The sequence below is a fragment of the Ascaphus truei genome, chromosome 1, assembly GCF_040206685.1.
Source record: "Ascaphus truei isolate aAscTru1 chromosome 1, aAscTru1.hap1, whole genome shotgun sequence".
In the NCBI taxonomy this organism is placed as follows: Eukaryota; Metazoa; Chordata; class Amphibia; order Anura; family Ascaphidae; genus Ascaphus; species Ascaphus truei.
In genome coordinates this window covers 327,627,734-327,641,602 of record NC_134483.1, presented here as the reverse complement: position 1 = coordinate 327,641,602, position 13,869 = coordinate 327,627,734, and the positions used below count along the sequence as shown (strand labels likewise).

Below are 13,869 nucleotides of genomic sequence, written 5' to 3'. Positions count from 1 at the left end.
AACTCCACGAACCCCCAAATGAGGAATGAACAGTGAAAGAAGGGGGGTCACAAATTTATTGAAAAAGGCTACTGATAAGCCCTATAAAACCGGCTAATAAGCCTGCATAAAAACAAATGAACAATGACTCACATGTACTCACATGAATACATGTGTTACAAAACAACACAAGGATGCCGTCCGCTGCTTGTACTGCGCTTCCTGCGCTTGCACCGGAAGAGAAGGGCTCTCTCACAGCTTCTCCTGACCGGTTTGGTGTAACTGGTGTCTCTCCCCCCACTCGGTCACGTTCCGGTTTGTGACCAGCGGTTATGGCAGACTCCTCACCTCACAAGCCGCAGGGACAGCACTGCGCTCACGGGATCCTAACTCCTCCCACCCTAACGCGTTTCGTGACGTAGGCACGCCACTTCCTCAAAGGGATGAGGAGTTACTGCTGAATTAACTTTATATACCCTCCAGAGGTAATTAACCTTTCGGGTGTGGTAGTAATAATGATTGGTATCACATGTTGGTGCACATTAATCCACTATGTAACCCTGTGCATCTAAAGATGTTAACACCTTAGGATTCAGATGACAACATTCCAAGCAAACTAACACCTGAAACGTGATGCAACAATTTAAACATATATGACATGATAAAATCTTATACAATATGTAAAATGAACCAACCCTATAAAATGAACTAAAATTTACTGTTACTAAAAAATGGGACATATTAGACTGTTTACTCTTTTAAAAATGAGGCCAGATCGAATTCTATGTTCAAACCCTTGGGGGCTAGGGTTTTTAAGGTGTATATCCAAAAACTTTCCTTTTTGGATAAATTGTTCAACCTATCACCCCCCCCTCCAATTAGGTTTAGGGCAATCTATTCCCTTACATATTAAACCTTTTGGATTCTGATTGTGGACTAATCTGAAATGATTGGAGACACTATGTGTCTCCAAACCTCTTTTAATATTGTAAATGTGTTCTGCTAATCTGCGTGTCAATGGTCTTCCCGTTCTTCCCACATATTGAAGTCCACATGGACATTGCAGGAGATATACGCAAAACCTGCTTTTACAGTTGATAAATGTGCCAATTTCGTACGTTTTGTTCGTAACTGTGGAACAGAAACTGGCACATTTCTCACTGAAGCTGCAGGCCGTGCACTTTCCACATACAAAATAACCTTTAAAGTCAGATAGCCATGAGAACGTCTTATGTTTCAATCTATCATTGGGACAACTTGGTGCTAACGAAGCCTTAAGATCCTTGGCTTTTTTATAAATGATTTGGGGCTGTGAGGGTAAAATAGATTGTAATATGGGTTCTCGCTGGAGGATTCCCCAATGTTTTTTTAAGGTTTTTACTATTTCTGGGGCCATACTGTTGTATTTTGTGATGAAAGGTATAAATTCTCCTTCTCTCACTTTTTTGGTTTTCCTACGGTTTATGTCAACCAATGATGTTCTATCTATTTGATTCACCTTTTCAATAGCCACATCTATTTTCTGTTTGTTGTAATTACGTGCCAGAAACTTGTGTTTTAAATCTTCCACTTGTTCCTTATAGATGTTATTTTGAGAGCAATTTCTTTTTAGTCTCAAGGCTTGTCCCTGTGGAATATTATCTACCCATTTAGGGTGATGGTGACTGGACGCCAAGAGGTAAGTGTTGGCATCCACCTCTTTAAAGTATGTTTTTGTATGCACAACATTGTTCTCTACATGGGTAGATAATATTCCACAGGGACAAGCCTTGAGACTAAAAAGAAATTGCTCTCAAAATAACATCTATAAGGAACAAGTGGAAGATTTAAAACACAAGTTTCTGGCACGTAATTACAACAAACAGAAAATAGACGTGGCTATTGAAAAGGTGAATCAAATAGATAGAACATCATTGGTTGACATAAACCGTAGGAAAACCAAAAAAGTGAGAGAAGGAGAATTTATACCTTTCATCACAAAATACAACAGTATGGCCCCAGAAATAGTAAAAACCTTAAAAAAACATTGGGGAATCCTCCAGCGAGACCCCATATTACAATCTATTTTACCCTCACAGCCCCAAATCATTTATAAAAAAGCCAAGGATCTTAAGGCTTCGTTAGCACCAAGTTGTCCCAATGATAGATTGAAACATAAGACGTTCTCATGGCTATCTGACTTTAAAGGTTATTTTGTGTGTGGAAAGTGCACGGCCTGCAGCTTCAGTGAGAAATGTGCCAGTTTCTGTTCCACAGTTACGAACAGAACGTACGAAATTGGCACATTTATCAACTGTAAAAGCAGGTTTTGCGTATATCTCCTGCAATGTCCATGTGGACTTCAATATGTGGGAAGAACGGGAAGACCATTGACACGCAGATTAGCAGAACACATTTACAATATTAAAAGAGGTTTGGAGACACATAGTGTCTCCAATCATTTCAGATTAGTCCACAATCAGAACCCCAAAGGTTTAATATGTAAGGGAATAGATTGCCCTAAACCTAATTGGAGGGGGGGTGATAGGTTGAACAATTTATCCAAAAAGGAAAGTTTTTGGATATACACCTTAAAAACCCTAGCCCCCAAGGGTTTGAACATAGAATTCGATCTGGCCTCATTTTTAAAAGAGTAAACAGTCTAATATGTCCCATTTTTTAGTAACAGTAAATTTTAGTTCATTTTATAGGGTTGGTTCATTTTACATATTGTATAAGATTTTATCATGTCATATATGTTTAAATTGTTGCATCACGTTTCAGGTGTTAGTTTGCTTGGAATGTTGTCATCTGAATCCTAAGGTGTTAACATCTTTAGATGCACAGGGTTACATAGTGGATTAATGTGCACCAACATGTGATACCAATCATTATTACTACCACACCCGAAAGGTTAATTACCTCTGGAGGGTATATAAAGTTAATTCAGCAGTAACTCCTCATCCCTTTGAGGAAGTGGCGTGCCTACGTCACGAAACGCGTTAGGGTGGGAGGAGTTAGGATCCCGTGAGCGCATTGCTGTCCCTGCGGCTTGTGAGGTGAGGAGTCTGCCATAACCGCTGGTCACAAACCGGAACGTGACCGAGTGGGGGGAGAGACACCAGTTACACCAAACCGGTCAGGAGAAGCTGTGAGAGAGCCCTTCTCTTCCGGTGCAAGCGCAGGAAGCGCAGTACAAGCAGCGGACGGCATCCTTGTGTTGTTTTGTAACACATGTATTCATGTGAGTACATGTGAGTCATTGTTCATTTGTTTTTATGCAGGCTTATTAGCCGGTTTTGTAGGGCTTATCAGTAGCCTTTTTCAATAAATTTGTGACCCCCTTCTTTCACTGTTCATTCCTCATTTGGGGGTTCGTGGAGTTCGAGGTATTTTGGACACTACGAAAATCCCAAGGCATTAAGGAAGTACCCTGGGGATTCGAGGTACATAAAGAACATAAAGGGAATAAAGCACAGATTGTCTCCACTGTACCCTAAAAGAAACACTCCTGTAAGTGTATTCAGTCCACACTGGGGAAGTTGGAATAAGGGGCTAACATCAAATATCAGTGATACTGCGCAATGGTGTACCCTTTTATCAATTTCAGGTGTATTGAAGAACAATAGCAAGAAAGAAACATCACAGCCATCTACTTCAAGTTTTGGACTTTGAAACACTCTTCAGAGACTGGTTTTGTTTCCCATGGACACAATGACTCTTTAAGCGCCAGGTATCCCAATTTCACCTTCACAGCTTTGTATGTAAATTGAGGTAATTTGCATTGTGGGAAGCTTACGGCAGCTTTGGCCTCTTGTCATTCACAATTGGCACACATTCACGTTTAGTTAACACTTAAATAGGTTTAGCGCTATAGTTAGGGTATTCACTTTATTAAAACTGCAACTGCTTTCAATGGGACTCCTTCTCTATGATAAATTCGGTTGTGTTTTTCCCATAATTTTGCAGAAGAATTTGGTACATTAGCTCACTAGACCCCTAAGGGGATAATTCTATATAGTCCGATGTTGGTGTTTCTGGCATTTTTCGGCCAATTACGTCAAGGGGATTTCTGTCTGAAAATGTCCCGAACGACTGCACCAGACTTTATAGAATACGGCCCTTTGTCTTGTAATATCGCTCTTCACGAGTGAGGAATATATACAAATATTAAATTTTTCATTAAAAACAAAAAGATGATTTTTTTTTAAATTTTTTTTTACATTTATTATAGCAACAGGCAAATTTAAGAAGTCCTACCCAGTTCTGGCATACAGATACACCATCCTAGAGGTAGCATGCGAAACCTGATTGCATTTAGTAGCACGAGAACTCTCAACCGAGGATGGAATAGACCCGAGGTGGGCAAACCTGTCGCCAGTCCCCACAAGTGGCAAATTGGCCATGAAAGTGCGGCGAATTTGAGTTTGCCAGCTCCCACAGTAAAATAAACTTTTTCCTGGTGTCGTGTGTTGGTTTCCGCTTTCTGAATGAGTCAACAAAGTGAACCAGCCTATTTTGATCTGGTTTAATACTGATTGGCCGGCGAAGCAATTCTACTTGTTGCCAAGTAGAACAAAGAAAAACCAGTCAAACAAATATATAAGGGAATCAACAAGTGTACTGTAAAAAATACACTTAAAAAAGAAGGGTTAACTCAGAAGAACCCATGATGGGGGATACCGAGCAGAGCACCCCGCCTAACGCCCACTGGGAGGCAAACTCCGAAACCGTCCCAGCGGACTCGGCGTACGTGAACTCTGCCCGAATACGGGAGTGCACCAGCGCCCGGAACACTGCCACGATGTTCGTTGGGACCCCCTTCTCCAAACGCTGCTTCCTGGTCTTGTAAATAGCTACCTTAGCCGCTGCCAGGAGCAGGTTGACTAGGAGATCCCTAGGCTTATTGTCTCGGGACACTGGGCACCCAAAAATAAAATTATGAGGGGAAAAACCCAGCCAGAACTGCAGAAGAAGGCTCCTCAAGGTGGATAAGAGGGGCTGCAGTCTGGCGCAGCTCAGATAAATGTGGAATACGGACTCCCGCTCGCCACAGAAGGGACAGGCGGCGGGGGAGTCAGTGAAGTGTGCCAAATACTCTCCTGTACTCAGTGCACCGTGGAGGACCCTCCAACTCAAATCCCCGGCGGGACGGGGAACCAAAGCTGAATAGAGCTCTCTCCACCGGGGTCTCTCGTCCTCGTTCCCAAAAAATACCCGCCTCCAGATGGTATCTGGGCGGGTGACAAGGGCAAGGTAGTGCACTATATGGAGCACCAGAGAATACAGGACTTTCCTCGGCATGCCGCGAAAACATGCCGGGGACATATCCCCCAACCTGCTGAGGTTGGGGGAAAGAGGAGCCCGAGGGGGTTGCCGTGGTTTGGGTTCCACGCAAAGATCCGGAGAGCTAGGATTGAAAGGTTGACAAGGCTCTCCGGTCTGCAATACCCCCTCGATGAAGGTGCGTGAGTCGGGGTGGATGGCATCTTTAATCTCCTGGATCAAACGACGAGGGACGCGGGCAGTAAGCAGACCCATACGGGGCGCAAGCTCCTCTGCTCCTACCCAGTCCCGCCGCTCATAGTCCAGGAGATCCCCGACTCTGGTCACCTGCGCCAGGATTAGCCGGCGGCAAATGGAGGGTGAATCCAACATCCGAGCCCCCACTGCCAGATTATACAGCAGGGGCTCAGCGAGGAAATCAACCCCCACCGCCTGTTCCTTCCTGGTCGCGGAGACCAGTTTCCAGGCCTTCAGTAAGTCCCGGTAGTATGCCGGCAGCACCGGGAGGTTTATACCTAAACCCTCGGGCCTGATGAAAAAAAGTTGCCGGTCATACCTCATATTGCGCAGCTGGCGAAAGAAAAAGGTCGCCAGCTGGCACCACTGCGGAGACGGATCTGCGAATAGGTATCTCTGCAGGTACTGGAGGTGGAAAGTGTGTAACTGGGAGTGGACACACACCACTCCCTGTCCACCCTCCTCCAAAGGGAGACACGCAACTCCCGCAGAGACCCAATGCTTCCCCATCCAGAGAAAATCCATCAATCTCCTCTGGATCTTGTTGATAAATTCGGAGGGCGGACCCATGGCTATCAGCCGGTGCCAAAGCTGACTGGCCACCAGCTGATTAATCACCAGGGTCCTTCCCCTAAGGGAAAGCATTCTCGACAGATACACCCATGACCCTAGACGAGCAATGACCCGTTCTTCAAGATCACTGAAGTTTTCTGGGGCCGTGTCCTCCGCAGCAGACAGGTAGACTCCCAGATACTTGAGAGTATCGCTCTCCCACAAGACATTCCGAAACGTGGGGGGCAAAGAGTCCACCTGTAAGGGACCCACCAATATGCCGGAGCACTTGGACCAGTTGATCCGAGCAGAAGAGGCCGCGGTGTAGACCTCTTGGCACGCTTGTGCCCGCTCTAGATCATCTAGGTCCTGGGCCACGAGGAGCACGTCATCGGCATAAGCCGACAGGACTACTCGCATATCGGGCTCCCGCAGCACCAGCCCGGTGAGCCTCCTCCTCAGTAGGCAGAGGAAGGGCTCAATGGCCAGTGCGTACAGTTGCCCAGACAGGGGGCACCCTTGACGTACTCCCCGACCAAACACAAAAGGTGCCGTCAGGGACCAGTTGATCTTCACCAGACACTCTGCAGAGGCGTACAGCATCTGGAGAAAGCCCACAAATTGTGGGCCGAAGCCAAACGCCCGCAGGGTCTGCATAAGGTAACGGTGATCCACTCTGTCAAACGCCTTCTCCTGATCTAGGGACAGGAAGGCGAGTGATAGACCAGTCCTCTGCGCGTAGTGCATCAGGTCCCGGACCAGAAAAATGTTGTCATGAATGCTCCAGCCCGGGACAGTATAGGACTGGTCGGGGTGAATCACCTCTGCCAGCACGGACTTGAGCCTCAGCAAAAGCACTTTGGCTACGATCTTATAGTCCGTGCTGAGCAGTGAGACCGGTCGCCAATTAGAGATCTGACGGAGATCCCCCTTCTTCGGCAGCAAAGACAGTATTGCCCGCCGACACGAAAGTGGCATCTCACCGATCTCAAGGGCTTCAGCTAGGACCTCGGTGAAATCAGGTCCCAGCATCTCCCAGAAAAACCGCAAGAACTCCACAGTCAGCCCGTCTAGCCCCGGCGCTTTTCCGCGGGACATGAGACTGAGGGCTTCAGAGAGCTCGGCCAGAGTCAAAGGTAACTCAAGCCGCTCCCTTCCATCCCCACCGACCGTAGGAAGCCCCTCCCATAAGACCCTGCATTTATCTGGCTGGATGGACTCCGGAGAGAAAAGATCTACATAGAATCTCCGGGTTCTGTCCCGGATGCTCTCCGGGTCAGTCAGAGGGGTACCGTCCTCTGCCAACCGTCCTCTGCTACGGTTTCCCCTCTTTTTCTCCAGTGCGTAGAAGAGGCGCGACCCGCGATCCATCTCTCGAAGGAAGTTGATGCGGGATCGCACATACGCCCCCTGAGCTCTGCGATCTTCCAAGTCCCGGAGAGCGGACTTCCTCTCCACGTACATACTCTGCAGGTATTGGTCTCCTGCCACAGACAGCCGCTTCTCGAGATCGAGCACCTCCTCCCTGAGGGCCTCGATCTCAGCATCGAGCCGCCCGCTGGCACCTTTTGTGTACTCCTGACACACGAGGCGCAGATGAACCTTGCCCACGTCCCACCACTGCTCTAACGTGGCAAAGTCTGACCTGCAACCTCTCCAGGCCATCCAAAAGTCTCGGACCGTCGTCGCAAACCCCTTGTCCTCCAACAACGTATTGTTGAAATGCCAATATGCGGCCGAGGGTGCTGCAGGTAGCAGCGTCACCGTCACGGACGCACAATTGTGGTCCGAAAACGGCGCCAGCCTAATGGCACTGGACTGGGCTCGTGACAGGCTGTGGCTGGAAATATACAGCCTGTCGATCCGGGACCAGGACATCCGTTCACCCCTAAACACCCTAACATGGGTGAACTCAGTGGATGCCTCAGGATGTTGTTCTCGCCAGACGTCTACCAAGGAGTAGCGGGTGATGACCTCCCGCAAGGCCGACGCAGAACACGGGTGTGGCTCCGGACCATTCCGGTCTTTACGAGCCTCGAGGGTACAGTTAAAATCACCCCCGAGCACCACGTATTCATCTGCGTCGACTGTCTCCAGGTATTCAGACATTCTGACGAAGAACTGCCTTCTCAGGGGTCCGGTGGCAGGAGCATACACGTTCAGGAAATTAAACGTGTAGTCCTCGTGTCGGACCCTGATATGCAACAGGCGACCTGGAACAACAGCTTTGGCAAGCAGCAGCTCAGGTTGAAAGGATTCAGAGAACAGGGTCACCACCCCACAAGATGTCAAAGTGAGGTGGCTGAAAAAGACCTTGCCTCGCCACTCCAGATGCCAGCTGGCTTCAGCCTCTGGAGTGGTATGGGTTTCCTGCAGGAAACTCACAGAATACTTTCCCTTTTGTAAAAAGGAGAGTACCTGGAACCTGCGAAACCCGTCCTTACATCCATTTACGTTTAGCGTACCGATGCTCAAAGCCATTGGTAATCAAGAGTCTTGCTTCCCATAGGCGCTCAGGGTACTATACCCCGAGAAGCCTTTACGTGCTCTCGCAACACTTTGTTAAACTTTAGGACCCGAGTATGTTCGATAGTCCCGGAAAGTTTGGCCTTGTGGTTAGCCTTGATATATACTCTGAGAGAGTGGAGAATGACCGAAGCATCCTTCCACCTCTCAAGGGCCAACTGCACCTTCGTATGTCCGTGTCTACAGAGGGTATCATCCAGGAAACTATCTAGCTCCCGGGCAGGGATAATGGGGATCGAGGAGTCCACCGACTCCATGGTGCCAGAGGACTCCCCTCTGAGCCCCAACTCCCCAGGCTCCTCTTGGCTGGAGAATTCAAGACCCCCGTCCTTCTCTGCGGGGGCCTCTCTCAGATTGGATCCCCTCCTCGGTGTTTCCACGAGGGGGTCCACTGTGCTCTCCACCTCCATCCCCGAGAGCACACATGTCACGGGTGTTCGCATCACCCGCGGGAGGGCACTCACCAACCGCGGGAGGGCCCTCACCATCCGCGGGAGGGCCCCCACCGTCCGCGGGAGGGCCCTCACCATCCGTGGGAGGGCCCCCACCATCCGCGGGAGGGCACCCACCATCCGCGGGAGGGCTCTCACCAACCATGGGGGGGCACTCATTAGCAAGGGCTTCATAGGGAGGGTCTTTCCCAGCGTTCACTCCCAACAAAGTGCCTGCCCAAAACTCTGCACCAAGAGGGTTCAGGTCAGACAACTCCCATATGTAATCTGAAGTGCTCACCAAAACACCCTCCAAACCCTCATCCACGGGGGTCAGCCCTAACCCATCTCCTTCCTCTGGTGACGCAAACCGGGGCTTTTTATCCCTATGTGCGTCACCCGAAGGCGGTACAGCCGGAGGGGGATCTTGGCTGGCTCTGAAGATAGGTGCATTCGGCATGTCAAATTCACCGAAGCACAATTCTCCGGGGGACGCTCTCCAACCGAGAGGGGCGCTGGGAGGCTCCCCAACGTCCCCAGAGGCGTCGGGTACCTCCAGCTGCATTCCTTCCAGAAATTCGGAGGGGGGGGGGGCTGTACATTTGTGGGATCCGGCTTACACTGGTTAATCCCAACCAGTAGGCCGGACAGGACCACCTTGTGCGGAACTGATTTTTCTTTCCGCTTCCGAGACTTCAGAGGGTAAACGTAATATGGTTTACCCTCCTCAACCTCCTCAATCACCCTCTTATTGGTTTTAGATTTGCTCTTCCTGGGGATTGATTTCCCAGGAGAGGGTGCCGCTGTCTCCATAGCAGGAGTTTCCTCCCGCTCCCCTTCACCCTGTACGGTGCTTACAATGGGGTTAGGGGGTTCTTGGGGGGGAGACAGCGACAGAGGGTGACTGTTGTGGGGTGACTTTATCCTTCTCCCTCTTTTTTGGGGGGAGAGGTTCAGATGTCACTGTTTGAGTTGAGACAGTGACATCTTCTGTGGTCCCAGGGGGGACCAGGGCCCTCGAGATCTTTTCCTTCTCCCTCTGTTCTTTGGGGAGAGGTTCAGATGTCACTGTTTGAGATGGGGCAATGACATCTTCTGCGGTCCCAGAGGGGGCCTGGGCCTTCGAGGGCTTTTCCCTCTCCCTCTTTCTTTGGGGGAGAGGTGTAGACGTCACTGTCCGAGATGGGGCAGCGACATCTCCTGTGGTCCCAGCGGGGGCCTGGGCCCCCGAGGGCTCCGCTGCGGTGGGCGCAGCGGCACAGGGTGTTTCCTCCTGGGGGGAGACAGCGATAACAGGCTGGCCGCTCCAGGGCGACCCCCTCTCCTTCCTTCCGCTCTCCAGGAAGAGGTGCAGAAGTCACTGTTCCGGATGGGACAGCGACATCTCCTGCGGTCTCAGGAGGGACCTGGGGCCTTGAGGGCCCCGCTGTGGTGGGCACAGCGGTACCAGGTGTCTTGGCAGAGGGAGGGGCGGGTGCAGGAGTTGGGATGGGTCCTCTGTTCCCTTTGAGGCAACTCCTACGAGTGTGCCCCAGCTCTTTGCACAGATAACATCTAACCCCCTCCGTGCCATAAAATACAGTGTATGCTATGCCCTCGTAGGGCACCCTAAACGAACCCTCCACAGATTCAGTGCTCCCTGGCAGCAGCAGTTGTACCTGCCGCCTAAATGAGATTACATGCCTCAGCGCCCTATCTCTGCAGCCCAAAGATAATTTTATTATGGGGGACTTATTGTCTCCCAGGGCTTGCAGGTACGGCCGCATGAGGCTATCTGGGATGAAGGGGGGCACATTTGACAGAATGACCTTTGTGCCTAACCCCTCCATGGGTTCTATAGAGATGTATTTCCCCCCTGCACTAATGCCTTTCTGCACCAGGGTGTGAGTGGCAGCCAGCGTACGGAGGAAAAAAATGCCCCTCCCATACATTTTGCTGGCCGCCACCACCACAGCAGAGGGACCCACCACATCAGCCACAGCCCTCACATATATCTCCATGTTTAGGCCAGGTGACATTGGGCACCTCACCCCAAGCTTCCTGCTCAGACAGGGCGTGGCCCCAGCATTGTTGTTGCTGGGGTCAACGCCTGCAACTGCCACATGCGCCCATGTTGGAACTGGGACTGCAGGGGTTACTCTGCTAACAGGTGCTGGGGGAGGCGTGGCCAGGGCACTGGAAGGACCAGGCCTAGGGCTGTGACTAAGAGTGTTGCTCCTAGGGGCCACAGTTTTTGGTGTTCTGTATCCGGGCGTCGCCCCCATTGCCACACTTGTCCTATTCCCCTTTCCAGGCATGATAACAAATAAGCCTCTAAGTCAGGGGAGGGTATTGCTTAGGGAGAGAGGTTTTGAGAGGAACTGTCCCTTTAAGAAGAGATCTCTCTGCAAGGGGAAAAAACAGCAGCTTTTAAAAACCTGCTGCAGTTTTAAATCTTTTTCCCCTTATTAGTTACTCTCTCTCTGTTATAATAAGCAAACACCACAATTTTACAAGTCTTTATAGAAAAGACACAGAGCTCTCAATTGCAAGTGAGAAAAGGAATCAGGCTTAAGAAAAAACAAGAGTGAAATTGGAAGTTTAAACAACCAGTAAAAACCTCCAGTAGTGAGGGAGGAGAAGAGGGGTGAGACTGCAGTTTTCCAGCCAGCCAAACTGCAGCTATGCTGGGTTAAAACACTGCAGCCCCTGGGCGAAAACAAAAAATGGTTTTTAAACCTGAAAAAACACCCAAAACCCTCTATAAATCTCCCAGTATACTCACAGTATACTCCCCCACAGATCCAAACCAAAAAATACCAAATAAAGAAAGAATAAAGCTGATTCCTTACCAAATGCCTGGGAGCTCTGTACATACACTTCTGAGTGAAGCAGCCTATTTTGATCTGGTTTAATACTGATTGGCCGGCGAAGGGACAGGCGGCGGGGGAGTCCGTGAAGTGTGCCAAATACTCTCCTGTGCTCAGTGCACCGTGGAGGACCCTCCAACTCAAATCCCCGGCGGGACGGGGAACCAAAGCTGAATAGAGCTCTCTCCACCGGGGTCTCTCGCCCTCGTTCCCAAAAAATACCCGCCTCCAGATGGTATCTGGGCGGGTGACAAGGGCGAGGTAGTGCACTATATGGAGCACCAGAGAATACAGGACTTTCCTTGGCATGCCGCGAAAACATGCCGGGGACATATCCCCCAACCTGCTGAGGTTGGGGGAAAGAGGAGCCCGAGGGGGTTGCCGTGGTTTGGGTTCCACGCAAAGATCCGGAGAGCTAGGATTGAAAGGTTGACAAGGCTCTCCGGTCTGCAATACCCCCTCGATGAAGGTGCGTGAGTCGGGGTGGATGGCATCTTTAATCTCCTGGATCAAACGACGAGGGACGTGGGCAGTAAGCAGACCCATACGGGGCGCGAGCTCCTCTGCTCCTACCCAGTCCCGCCGCTCATAGTCTCAAGAAGGCTTGCCCTGTTCACTTCTTGTCCAGGATATCAGATTGTTGATCCTGTAGCAGCCCCTCTGAGATATATCTCCAGCTGGTCACTGTAAAGATCCAAACTCCTTTACAGAATGTCTCTGTCTCTCAGATGGTCCTCTGAGGGAATCTCCACACTCTTTCTCAGATGGTCCTCTGAGGGAATCTCCACACTCCTTCTCAGATGGTCCTCTGAGGGAATCTCCACACTCCGTCCCAGAGTGTCTCTCAGATGCTCTCTTAAGGTAGATCTGAATTCTCAGACCAGCAGCACCCCTTATATATCCCTCTGTTGCTATTCTTTACATGGGTGGGGCTGCTGGCCAATCAGAGCAAACTTGATTGTCCACTCTTTCATACTCGCCAAATGTCTGTAACACCTCCACGCTCCAAACCATTGTCTCAGTACACATTTATCTGCAGGAACCTCAGCAGATTAAATCAGAGTCTCCTCCATACAAATGTAAGTCACATGCAAATCCCATTACAAGTCTGCTATCTTAGAAATGAGTACATACAGTCACATAATCCAATTAACACTTTACAGGGCTGACTCCCAATTTACATCACAGTGCTTATACATAGATCACAAAACACTTTATCTCATATTGCTTGCTCAACTAGACTTGAGAATTGAATTAACAGGGAATAAAGTGCTTTGGAATACAATCTCACATACATGGTGCATTATACATTTCCTGTTCTCCCCCAGATATTAAATACATTTGTTTGCAATAAGCCTTACATAGGTGGCCAAGTTACATAGATTTAGGGGTAGCTAGATGGGCTTCATCCCAGTTTTGTGATGCCAGCTAGGCCTACCGTCACACCGGTGGCACAAAGACATCACGGTAGAAACCAGAAAATAAGAAAATCAGTGAAGAGAGAAACTACCCCCTTGATCAGTAGGGCAAAAAAACTGCTGTGAGCAGGAAGCCTTATAGGGGCTGATGGAACCTTATTCATTGGCGTTTTGTCTCACCCCCAACTGGGTGGGGCTTAATCCCCATTTATTTGGGCAGGCATAGGAGTGATTTAGAGAGAATATATATTTATAATGTATTTATATTTCTTTTATCTTTACAATGACAGGTTAAAGTGAGTTTGATACAGTTTATTACTGGTTATTGCCAGTAGTTTATATATAATGGACCTTGTTCATCCCCAGGTCACTGTCTAACATGAATGTGTGACTGCTTTATGTATGCTGCAAGAAGCACTGTCACCTCCCCAGATTGTATCTAACAGGTCCCATTCATGATTATTAACCACTTGGAAAAATATTTGCGTGGTTCATTAAAAAATGTGTTTTCCATTGTGTGTGTGTGTGTGTGTGTGTGTGTGTGTGTGTATGTGTGTGTGTATGTACTCTACTCTCCCTTGTGCATTGTAGAAATCTTTCCACCATTCTCTA

General features: G+C 49.2%; 1 protein-coding gene across 6 annotated transcripts in view; it reads left to right on the top strand.

Moving 5' to 3' along the window:
• Nucleotides 1-13,869, top strand: part of CCDC158 (coiled-coil domain containing 158) — a 132,629-nt gene that overhangs the window by 91,040 nt on the left and 27,720 nt on the right. The gene's annotated exons all lie outside the window — the stretch shown is intronic.